Genomic DNA, 10,019 nt, shown 5'->3' with positions numbered 1-10,019 from the left:
CTATCTACCTTCTACCTTAAGAAATACATTTTTAAACAAAAATGGAATGACATTTATATATTGTTCTACTTTTTGCTTCTTTTTACCCAACAATATATTACGGCTCTCTCTCTTTGTCAGTACACATAAAATTACCTCGCACCCTTTAGCAGCTGCAGAATATTTTATTGTAGGGGTGTACAGTAATGTATTTAAGCAATCCCTTGCAAATGGATATTTAGGTTGTTTCCAGTTTTTCACTATTACAAGCAACATACTGGTTTTGATAAATAAACAAAGGAAGTCCTTCGTATTGTCATTTGCTGGGCACATGCATGCAATTCTTATGGCTGGAGTGGCTTCTGAGTCCTTGAAGGGACAGGATCCAATGGGCTCTGTGAGGTCAAGGGCTGGCTGGGCTGACCGGAACCATGGCCACCTCTGTGGCTGTATCTCAGCTTTTTGATCTAAGGGAGGAGGTGGCCTGGGTACAGAGTTTTCCTTCTTCTCCACAGGGTGCCTTTTGATGTGTTAGCCTGTGGCCGAGGAGGTTGGAGGCGCTTTGGGAGGCTATCAGAAGAGGTGGAACATGACAGTTAGAATCAGCCAGCATTTATTAGTCTGAAGCTAGGTCCAGTCCACAGAGCCAAGGGATGGAAGAGGGTCAGAGAGCAGCAAATTCAAGCCAGGCCTGAATCTAGACAGAGCTTTTCACAGGAATAACTATCCCTTTTCCTGGACTGCCCTACTGAACTAGTATTTGAGATATAATGTAGGTTTCTGCAGGAGGCTTGCTAGGAGGGCAAGGGAAGCCCAGGTAGGGCCAGCCCTGAGCATCAGGAAAGGTCAGGATGATAATGGCTTGTCCAATGTTGGAGCTAGTTTGTAAACAGGTAAACAGCGGGACTGTGAAATTGTGCGAGAGAACTTGAGGAAAGTGTTGCCCAACCATCCTCACATTCACAGTCAAAGCGGGGTTGTGGGGTATCCTGGGTTCACATCCTGGCACTACGGCTGACAGCTGATTGCCAGCTGTCTGTGCGGAGGCCCGAGGCCTCTCCTCTCTGAGCCTCTTTCCTCATCTGGAAAATGGGGTTCATACTCATTTCACCTTGGGTTGTTGTGAGAATAAATGAGAGAACAGATGCAAAGGTATTTAGCACTGTCCCTGGCACACAGTAGGTGCTCAGTAAGTAGTAGCTGCATTTATCAGTGGGTTAGGGAGCCATCCAGGAAAGATAGGGACCAGCCATCATGTGGGGCCTGGCATCAGAATCACAAAGAACAAGGAAGCAACTTCCAGTAGCTGAAGCTTGGTGGGTGGGATGTATTGTTATGGACAAAGGGCCTGCACCTTCCGCCTTTCCAGTATTTCTGCTGCCCTGGCTATCTGTTTCACGAACAACTATCCCCAATTGCCAGGGAACTATGAGGAAGGTCCTGGCCATGGCCATGAGGAAAAGAGGGAAGGGTTGGGGGGGGCGCTGTAAAAAATGTAAATGGTGCAGTGTGGAGCCCGGCTCCAGCTGTCTGGCACTCACCGGAGCTGGCAGGAGCCCAAGGAAGGAGCCCCAGACCCGGGGCGCCTTTTGTCCCAGGGCTTGGCTTTGTAAAAGGTGGGGGAAGGGGCAAGAATTCGTGGAACTCGTCCTTTCATTAGAGCCCCCGCTGCCAGCAGGTGTGAGAATAGGGGCGAGAGTTGCGGACTTCGTCCTGGAAAGTTTAGAAATGAGAATTGCAGCTCAGCATGCAGTTTTGTTTGACAAATTCCTTGGGTTTCAGCCTCTAAGGCTGTGAACCTTCAAGCTAGTCAGACTCCATTCTGCTTAGAAAGTGGCCATGAACTGGTTCCCCGCCCCCCACTTGGCCTTCTGAAGTCCCATCTCCGCCAGTCCCCAAATCCCTGTTTTCCATGCTCTGCCAAAGCACACTGCTTCCCCAGGCTGCTTGATTTTCTGAGGATTTTGTTTGTTCTTACATTTCCATTCCTCTTTGGCTGCTTGGGGTTCACAGCTTCCAGGGCCTTCTCCAAATCACCATATTCAAGCATTAGATGTTGCTTGGACTGAAGTCCTAGAAAAACCATCAGTGGGGCAAGGAAGGACTTGGAACCATGCAGACCTGGGTCGGAACCCTGCTCTGCCCTTTCCAGCTCAGTGGATTCCAAGCAAGTTACTAACCTGTCTGAGCCACAGTTTTCTATAGGTAAAATGGGAATGCTCTTTATTCCTAGTTGTCAAGATTTTGTACAGATGAAATGCTGAGTTAATGTTTAGAAAGCTCTTAGCACAGTGCTTGGCACAGAATAAATAGGTGCTCAATGAATTTTCAGTTATTCTTAATAAATCAGAAAATAAGGCAGAAACTTCCTGCAGTGTTGTTTCGATTTGTAGTTCCCTGTTGGTAGATTAATCCCTTTTTCATGTGTTTATTGGCCTTTAGTATTTCTTATGTGATTTGTCTGTTCAAAGCTGTCATTCTTTTTTCTTTTAGCTTTTTTGTTTATTTGTTTGTCTTTCATTTAACAATTAGTGGGATATCTTTATATATTCTGCATTCTGGAATTCTTTGTTATACAATTTGCAAATGTTTTCTCTTGGTGTGTTGCTTGTTTTTGGTGTCTTGGTGTCTTTCAACGTACAAAGTCTCATATTCTTTCTACACAGTGTATGCCCAAATCTGCCCATAGGGGCTGGTGCTGTATAGGCTGATGTATTGCACGATTTGGGGGCCTCACCGACCCTCCCCTTTACCAGCAGATTACCCAGGGCTTTCCTAGGCTCTCCATTGTTCTCTAAATGAAAGTGAAAACCTGTAGCTGTGCTGTTTGACTGGATCCTGGAGTATCCCAGGATCCAGTTCTATCCCAAAATGCACACACTCCCCCCTACTGGTTTCAAGAAGAATCACATCCTTCTTTTACTGGTTTGCCGATTTGGGGAAACTCCAAGATCTGTCAGAAATTAGCAGAGGAAAGGGAATTTGGATGTCCTCCATTAACCTTCTCTTTGGGGTCCAGGACTGCCTCATGCTCTCCGTACATCCCAGTCAGCTGCCCAGACTCACATTAAGTGACCATTTAAGTTAAGCGTTTCTGAGAAGCCGTACATAAATCTAATTTGATGGATTATATTTAATCCTCTAGGAGAGAAAGAAGTTAAAATAAATGTTATGAATTCAACTAGCTCATTTATTGAATGGCAAATGTGCTATTTGCTGGTGAAGTGCTTTACATGAAGACCTTATTTAATCCTCATGACTCTAAGAAAAGCTCAAATTTCTCCATTTTAAAAATAAGGAGACTGAAGCTCCAAGGGGTTATTATGCAGCTTGGCCAAGGTCACCCAGTTGGAAGGTTGACAGATTGAACAAATAAACATACAGCAGCCCAGTTAAATTTGAATTTCATATAAAGAGTAATTTTTTAGTATAGCATATCTCAACTATTACATGCAATATTTTATCTGGCTACCATACCCAGATGGTAAGTGGGGAAAGTAGACTAGAATCCAAGTCTCCTGATTCCCTGGCCTTCCAGTGGTGAGACCTTGGGGCACTTGCACAGAATTCTTGGGGAAGGGAGGAAATCTTGTACTAGCACTTAGATTTCTGGAGGTGGAGACTTCTTAATAAGCACCCTTACCCTCAGACCCCTACTCCTCAGGGATTCCTTTGCACTCTAAATTTTGAGAGCACTTTTGTATGTATCCAGCTTGTAAATTTAGATGGCCACATTCCATTGTCTCGTGGCTTCCAATATTCCTAGTAATTCTTTACATTCATTCAATCATCCAACCATTTAACTCCTTGACAAATATTTATTGTTTGCGGGCCTGTCCTGCCAGCCAGGGATAGAAAGATGAATTAGATGCAACTTCTGCCCTTGAAGAGCTCTTGCTCCACTGCAGGAGACCGACGAGTAAACAGACACATTACGGTGGATGGGGGGTTGAACAGCAGTGTAACAGAGACCATGATAGAGGTTTGCTCAGGAAGCAGAGGGCACGGGAGTGGGAGCAGTCAGATACAAATTTATGAGATTAGCTTCAGCTGATTCTTGAAGAGTCAATAGTATTGTTTTTCTCTAAAGGGGAACAAATGATAATGGATATCAATTTCAGCCAGTGGTTATAATTTGTGATAAGAAATGAATTCAGATGAAGAAAGTGAGAACATGGGCTCCAGAGCCAGATGTCCTAGTTACATCCAAGTTCCCCCACTTACTAATCATGTGACCATGGCCATGTAACCAACCGATCCTCTCCGTGCCTCAGTTTTGTCTTCTGTGAAGTAGGGATAACGATGTTATCTATTTCACTGGTTTCATGTACATATTAAATTAAATAATCCATATAAAATGCCTAACACAACTCCTGAGACATAGTAAGTATACAATGGAGGTTCACATCGACCATTTCCCCCTCTACTAGATCTTCCTTTCAGCCTGCAAATGCATTGTAGCAGCTTTCTGTCCTTGATCCTATATCCTCTTCTAACTCCTGGAAGATTATCTGTTCCCTTTTTATGGCACCACTCTTTGAAAGAATTGCCTATAACTCTCATTTTCACTTCTTCACCTTCTGTCTCCTGAACCCACTCCATGGAACCTACTCTTGTCAAAGTCACTGATAAACACTCTGGTTCAATTCCAGCGGGCAATTCCAGTCTCGCCTGGCAACTCCTCAGCAGTATTTGACACATTTAATCTGGCCATGCTTCATGAAGTCCTTGCTTCCCTTGGCTTCCAGGACACCACACTCACCTGGGTCTCCTCCTCCTCCACTGCTGCTCCTTCTCCATCTCCTTTGCAGACTCTTGCTTCCTCCTCTCCAGGTCCTTCCACTAGATGTCAGAGTCACGCAGGGCTCAGTCCTCTGACCTCTTCTCTGTCTGCATTCACTCCTTAGGTGATCTCTTGCAATCTACTCATTTAAAACCCCACCTTTCCTCTTATGATTCTCAGACATCTGCCCTGAACTCCAGACTCAAACAGCCAATTGCATATGTAACATCACCACTGAGTGTCTAATAGGCATCTCACATTTAACCTGTCCATAAACGAACTCTTGACTTATCACCTGCCCCCCATCTATAATCTGTTTTTCTCCTAGAGTTCCTCATCTCAGTAAATAGTACCATCATTCACTCGGTTGCGCTAGCCAAAAGCCTTAGAATCACTCTTGATTCCTCCTTCTCTCATTCCCCATATCCAAATTCGAATCCTGTTGGTTCTAGCTTCAAAATACATCCCAAAGCCAGTACTTCTCGCTTCCTCTAAAGCAAAGTTTCTTAGCTTTGGTGCTTTGGACATTTTGGACCAGGTAACCCTTGGTCATGACAGCTGTCCTGTGCATTATCGTAGGATGTTTAGTGGCATCCTGGCCTCTACCCATTAGATGCTAGTAGCATCCTCCAATTGTGACAACCAAAAATGTCTCCAGATATTGCTTCATGTCTCTGGCAGGGTGGTGGGTATGGGGAAGGTGAGGCAAAGCACCCTGGTTGAGAACCACTTCTCTGCGGCTACCATTCCATAGTCTCAATCATTATTATCTCTTACCTGAAATACCAGAATACCCCCCTAACTGGTTTCTCTACCTCTCTTTTAGCTCCCCCTTATCCAGCAGCAGCCAGAGTAATCTTTTTAAATCACAAAACAGATCTTGTCACTCTTTTGTTTTCAATCTCCAACAGCATCCCATAACACTAAACCTAAAAGCCGATGTCCTTGTGGTGGCGTGCAAGACCCTGCATGATCTGACCCTTATTCGTTTCTGACCACTCTCCCCTTGCTCATTGCATTCCAGCCATGCTGACTTCTTTGCCATTCCTTGAACATGTCAAGAACATTCCCTCCCAGGGCATTTGCATTTGCTGTCCCTTTATTTAGAATGCTATCCCTCAGAATCTGCATGGCTCCTTGCCTCACTTCACTCAGGTTTACTGTTTATACCTCCCCGGAGACGCCTTTCCTGAGCACCCTGTCTCAAGGAACACTGGCACCCATCCCTCTCTCCCCACACTCTGTGTGATGAACATGGAGATGTGCAGCCCAGATCACCTTCTTTGATGAAGGACTGGGAGGGCAGTCAGCAGACAGCCTTCAGCTATCACAGGATTGCCTGAGCCAGAGTGGATTTGCCTAAGGTCATGACCTTTCCTAGATAGCCCACATCCAAGAACGGATTGGGGCTTGAGTAGAAAGGAGGCAATGAAGATGGGTCAGTTCCCCATAGAACTGACTGAGGCTGTCATCAGACCTGCCCCTCAGCTCGATTTCAACCTCTGCCCAATCTTTTCTCCTTCCCTTCTCTTCCACAGATGGGACCCAAGAGCACTCTCTATCAACATCTAGCATGCTAAACATCTCAGGGTGTGCATCCCAGAGGACTCAACCTGTGACATCCTCTATAGTTTTCTTAGCACTATGACTTATATTTAATATTATTGTACTTGCTTATTGTATGTATCAGCTTAAGGTCTGTGAAGGCAGGGACTTTGTTTTAAAACTACTGTATCTCCAGCACTTAAAACAATGCCTGGCACATATAGAGTGCTCAGTAAACACTTACTGAATGTTGAATGAATTCTCATTGCCACTATAGTCAGCTCTTCACTACTGTGGGTGTAAGGAACAAGTCTCCTAGAATGTGCCATGCAGGCATGCAGGTTATTTTAAGCTGAGAACAATTAAAGCCCAACAAACTCAAGAAGACTTTTTTTTTTACCTCCTTCTTCCTACCTAGAGAGATTCAGTTAGAAAAACCTGCTTCAGGAAGGGATCCTTAGCATATTCACCTTAGCACGAATGAATGAAGTATGGCAGACAGGGAAGACCCAAGCAAAAATCTGTTCCACTAGATTCCTCTTTGTCCCATCGTTTCTAAAAGGCCTTATAAGAAATTGTTTACAAATGTTTATTCTTTCTCACATACCTCTGAATTGCCTACCACCTACTCTTTAGTCCAAAAGGACGTATATACCTCATTTTGCCTCACTGTTTTTGGAATTTTGGAATTTTCATGCTTACGTGAACTCCCCATGTGCACATATTAAGATTTGATTTTATCCTGTTAATCTGCTGTATGTCACTTGAATTATTCGACCAGCCAGAAGAACTTAAGGGATGGGGGGAAAGTTTCCCCATCCCTGACATTGCTCTAAGATTGCTCTTCGTGATCAGGGTGCCCTTGAGTGATTTTTAGTATGAAGACTCCAACTTTTTAACAAACATGCAGCTCAGGGACACAATCTTTCCACAGTGATTTATTTCTAGGATGGGAACAGGCCCAGATGGTTTCAGATCTGGAAGAATTGACAGCAGGGTTCTGCTCAGCTAACAAGTTAATCTCTTCTGCTCTCTCCTCCTTTAGTCTGGAAACAAACTTAACAGACTGGTCTCATATGTGGAAGCTGCCACGGGCTTTTGAACCAGCTACACCTCAGATGTTTTGACCTGATCAGCCCATAGGGTAAATTTCAGATTAAATTGTCATTCTTTAGTATTTTTACACACTGTTGCATCTTTTTCAAGAACATTCACATTGCTTGGTAATTTCTCATGATGGCCATGAGCTGTGAGTCTGCTTCAACATCCTAACTTTATATGCAGGAAAACTGAGGTTGGAGGAGTAGCTTCATTCACTTCAAAATTGTTTAATGGAAACCATTTATGTGCCAAGCACTGGGCTGGGTATTGCAGGATGTGAGGATAACTAAGAAGGATACAGGGAGACAGGCAGGAACAAGTCTTTAACTGAGGTATGAACCAACAACTGTGAGGGCCAGAAGATGAAGTGATTATTTCTATATTGCCAAACAACTTCTGGGTAGGTTGTATAATTAACATTTTTTAAAACCCACTTAAATAAAAAAAAAAAAAAAACACTTTAAACATACAGGCTCTTTTGTTCAAACTATCTTTTGCACTCTCTAGTCCTTTCATTCCTAATTTCTACAGATTCCAATTATTTTCAATGGATGCATACTTATGCACACGCAAACATGTTTTTTTTTTAAACAAATGTGGAGTATGCTTTCTTTTAAACTTAACCATATTTTGTTTATGTTCAAGGATATTCATTGCAGCATTCTATGTAATAGCAAGAGACTATAACCCACTAAAATGTGGGAACTAGATAGATAGTTCCTCTTTACAACGGATTACTATGCAGTGGGAAAAACTGAGGTAGGTCTGCACGATATGGAACAAACTTCAAGATATACTATAAAGTGTAAAAAGCAAGCTTCAAGACAGAGTGTTTAAAAGGAAAAAGATAGGGGAGTGTGCATAATAATAATCACATTTAAATTTGCATATGCATAAAATATTTCTGGAAAGATTGCAAAGAAACTGTAAAGAGCAGTTGCCTCTAGGATGAGAGATGTACTTATTTTTCGTTATGTGCCTTATCACCTTGTGAGATTTTTATTACCATGTGTTCTTAATTTTTTCAACTAAAAAACTAGTTAATTAAAAAAACATAGTCAATAATATTGTAATAACTATGTATGGCATCAGATGGGTAATAGATTTATTGAGGCGCTCGCTTCATAAGCTATATAAATGTCTAATCACTATGTTGTACACCTGAAACTAATATAATATTGTATGTCAGCTGTAATTAAAAAAATAAAAAATAAATGAAACATATCTCAAACTCTTAAACAAACAAACAATACAGCATGGGCATTTTTTCCGTGTTACTATGTAATACATTTAGCTCCTATCATTGCCAGGCACTGTTTAGATACTTCACACATATTAATTTATTTCCCACAACAACTCTCTGATGTAAAAATTACTATTCCACTTCACAGATAAGGAAACTGAAGCAACTTGCCCAAGATCACACAGATATTTAGTGGTAGAGCAGGGATTTGAACCATGTAACCTATCTCTGAACAGGTTACATACTCTTAACTATACTCTTAACCATTAAGATGATGCCACACCTCTCTTGTTAATGGCTGCAAAGTATATTCTGTAAAGTGATTGGGTCGTACTTTGTTTAACCACTCCTCTTTTGATGGGGATTCCGGTTGCTTATAGGATTTGGCTATTACTGACATGCTGCAGAAATATTCTTGTGATCAACCCTTTGTGCTCTTGGGTAAATATATTTATAAGAAAAGTCCTTGAAATGAAACTATTGCATCATCTAAAACTTGATAGTTATTACGAAATTTTTCTTTTTTTTTTTCTTGACCAGTTTGTTCTCCCTTTGTCTATATATGAGAGTGAGGAAGTATAGCCCAGAAGTCCAGTAGCTGGAAAAGCAGAAGCTCCTCCCCACCTCACCCCGCTCACCAAGGCACAATTGTCAATGTCTGGAGATGATTTTTTTGGTTGGTGCAACTGGGTCAGGGGGAGTGCTGCTAGAATCTAGTAGCCAGGGATACGGCTCAACATCCTACAATACACAGGACAGCCTCCCTACACCTTCAACAAAGAATTATCAGGCCCAAAAAGTCCATAGTGCCTAGGCTGAAAAACCCTGCTGTATGGTACTTTTGTCATAGCACTTCATAAAGACAACTATAATTGTCAACTGGTTGACCTTCCCGGCTAAACAAGCCAGCATCATGAGAATAGGTGATACAGGTATCTCGTTGAGTATTTGGCACATAGTTGACAATAAGAACTGAAGGAAGATGGGAAGATACATCCAGATTCAAATGTAGAGCCCAGTAAGATCATGCTTCTTGTTTTCTTGAACCATTTCCCACCTTCTTTTGGGCAATATAATTGGTCACTTGATAAGCATTTCATTCTTCAACATTTAACAAATATTTATTAAGCACTTACTATATATTACCAGTATTTTAATGTCAACTGGTGGTTGTTGGCATCAATTCAGCGTCAATTCAAGGCCGACAGGAATCCTCAACTTGGGATGAGGTGAAGGAGGAGACTTTATTCTGTGTAAACAGCTCATTTGTGATATAGCATGACAGCATGGCTGTGGAATAGCTTAATAATGTTACAGCTCAATTATAAAACAGTATGACTGTGAAATAGGCGGCTTGGCCTATTATAC

This window comes from Pteropus medius, unplaced genomic scaffold (genome assembly GCF_902729225.1).
Source record: "Pteropus medius unplaced genomic scaffold, Ma_sr-lr_union100, whole genome shotgun sequence".
Taxonomy (NCBI): Eukaryota; Metazoa; Chordata; class Mammalia; order Chiroptera; family Pteropodidae; genus Pteropus; species Pteropus medius.
This window is presented reverse-complemented; position numbering follows the sequence as displayed.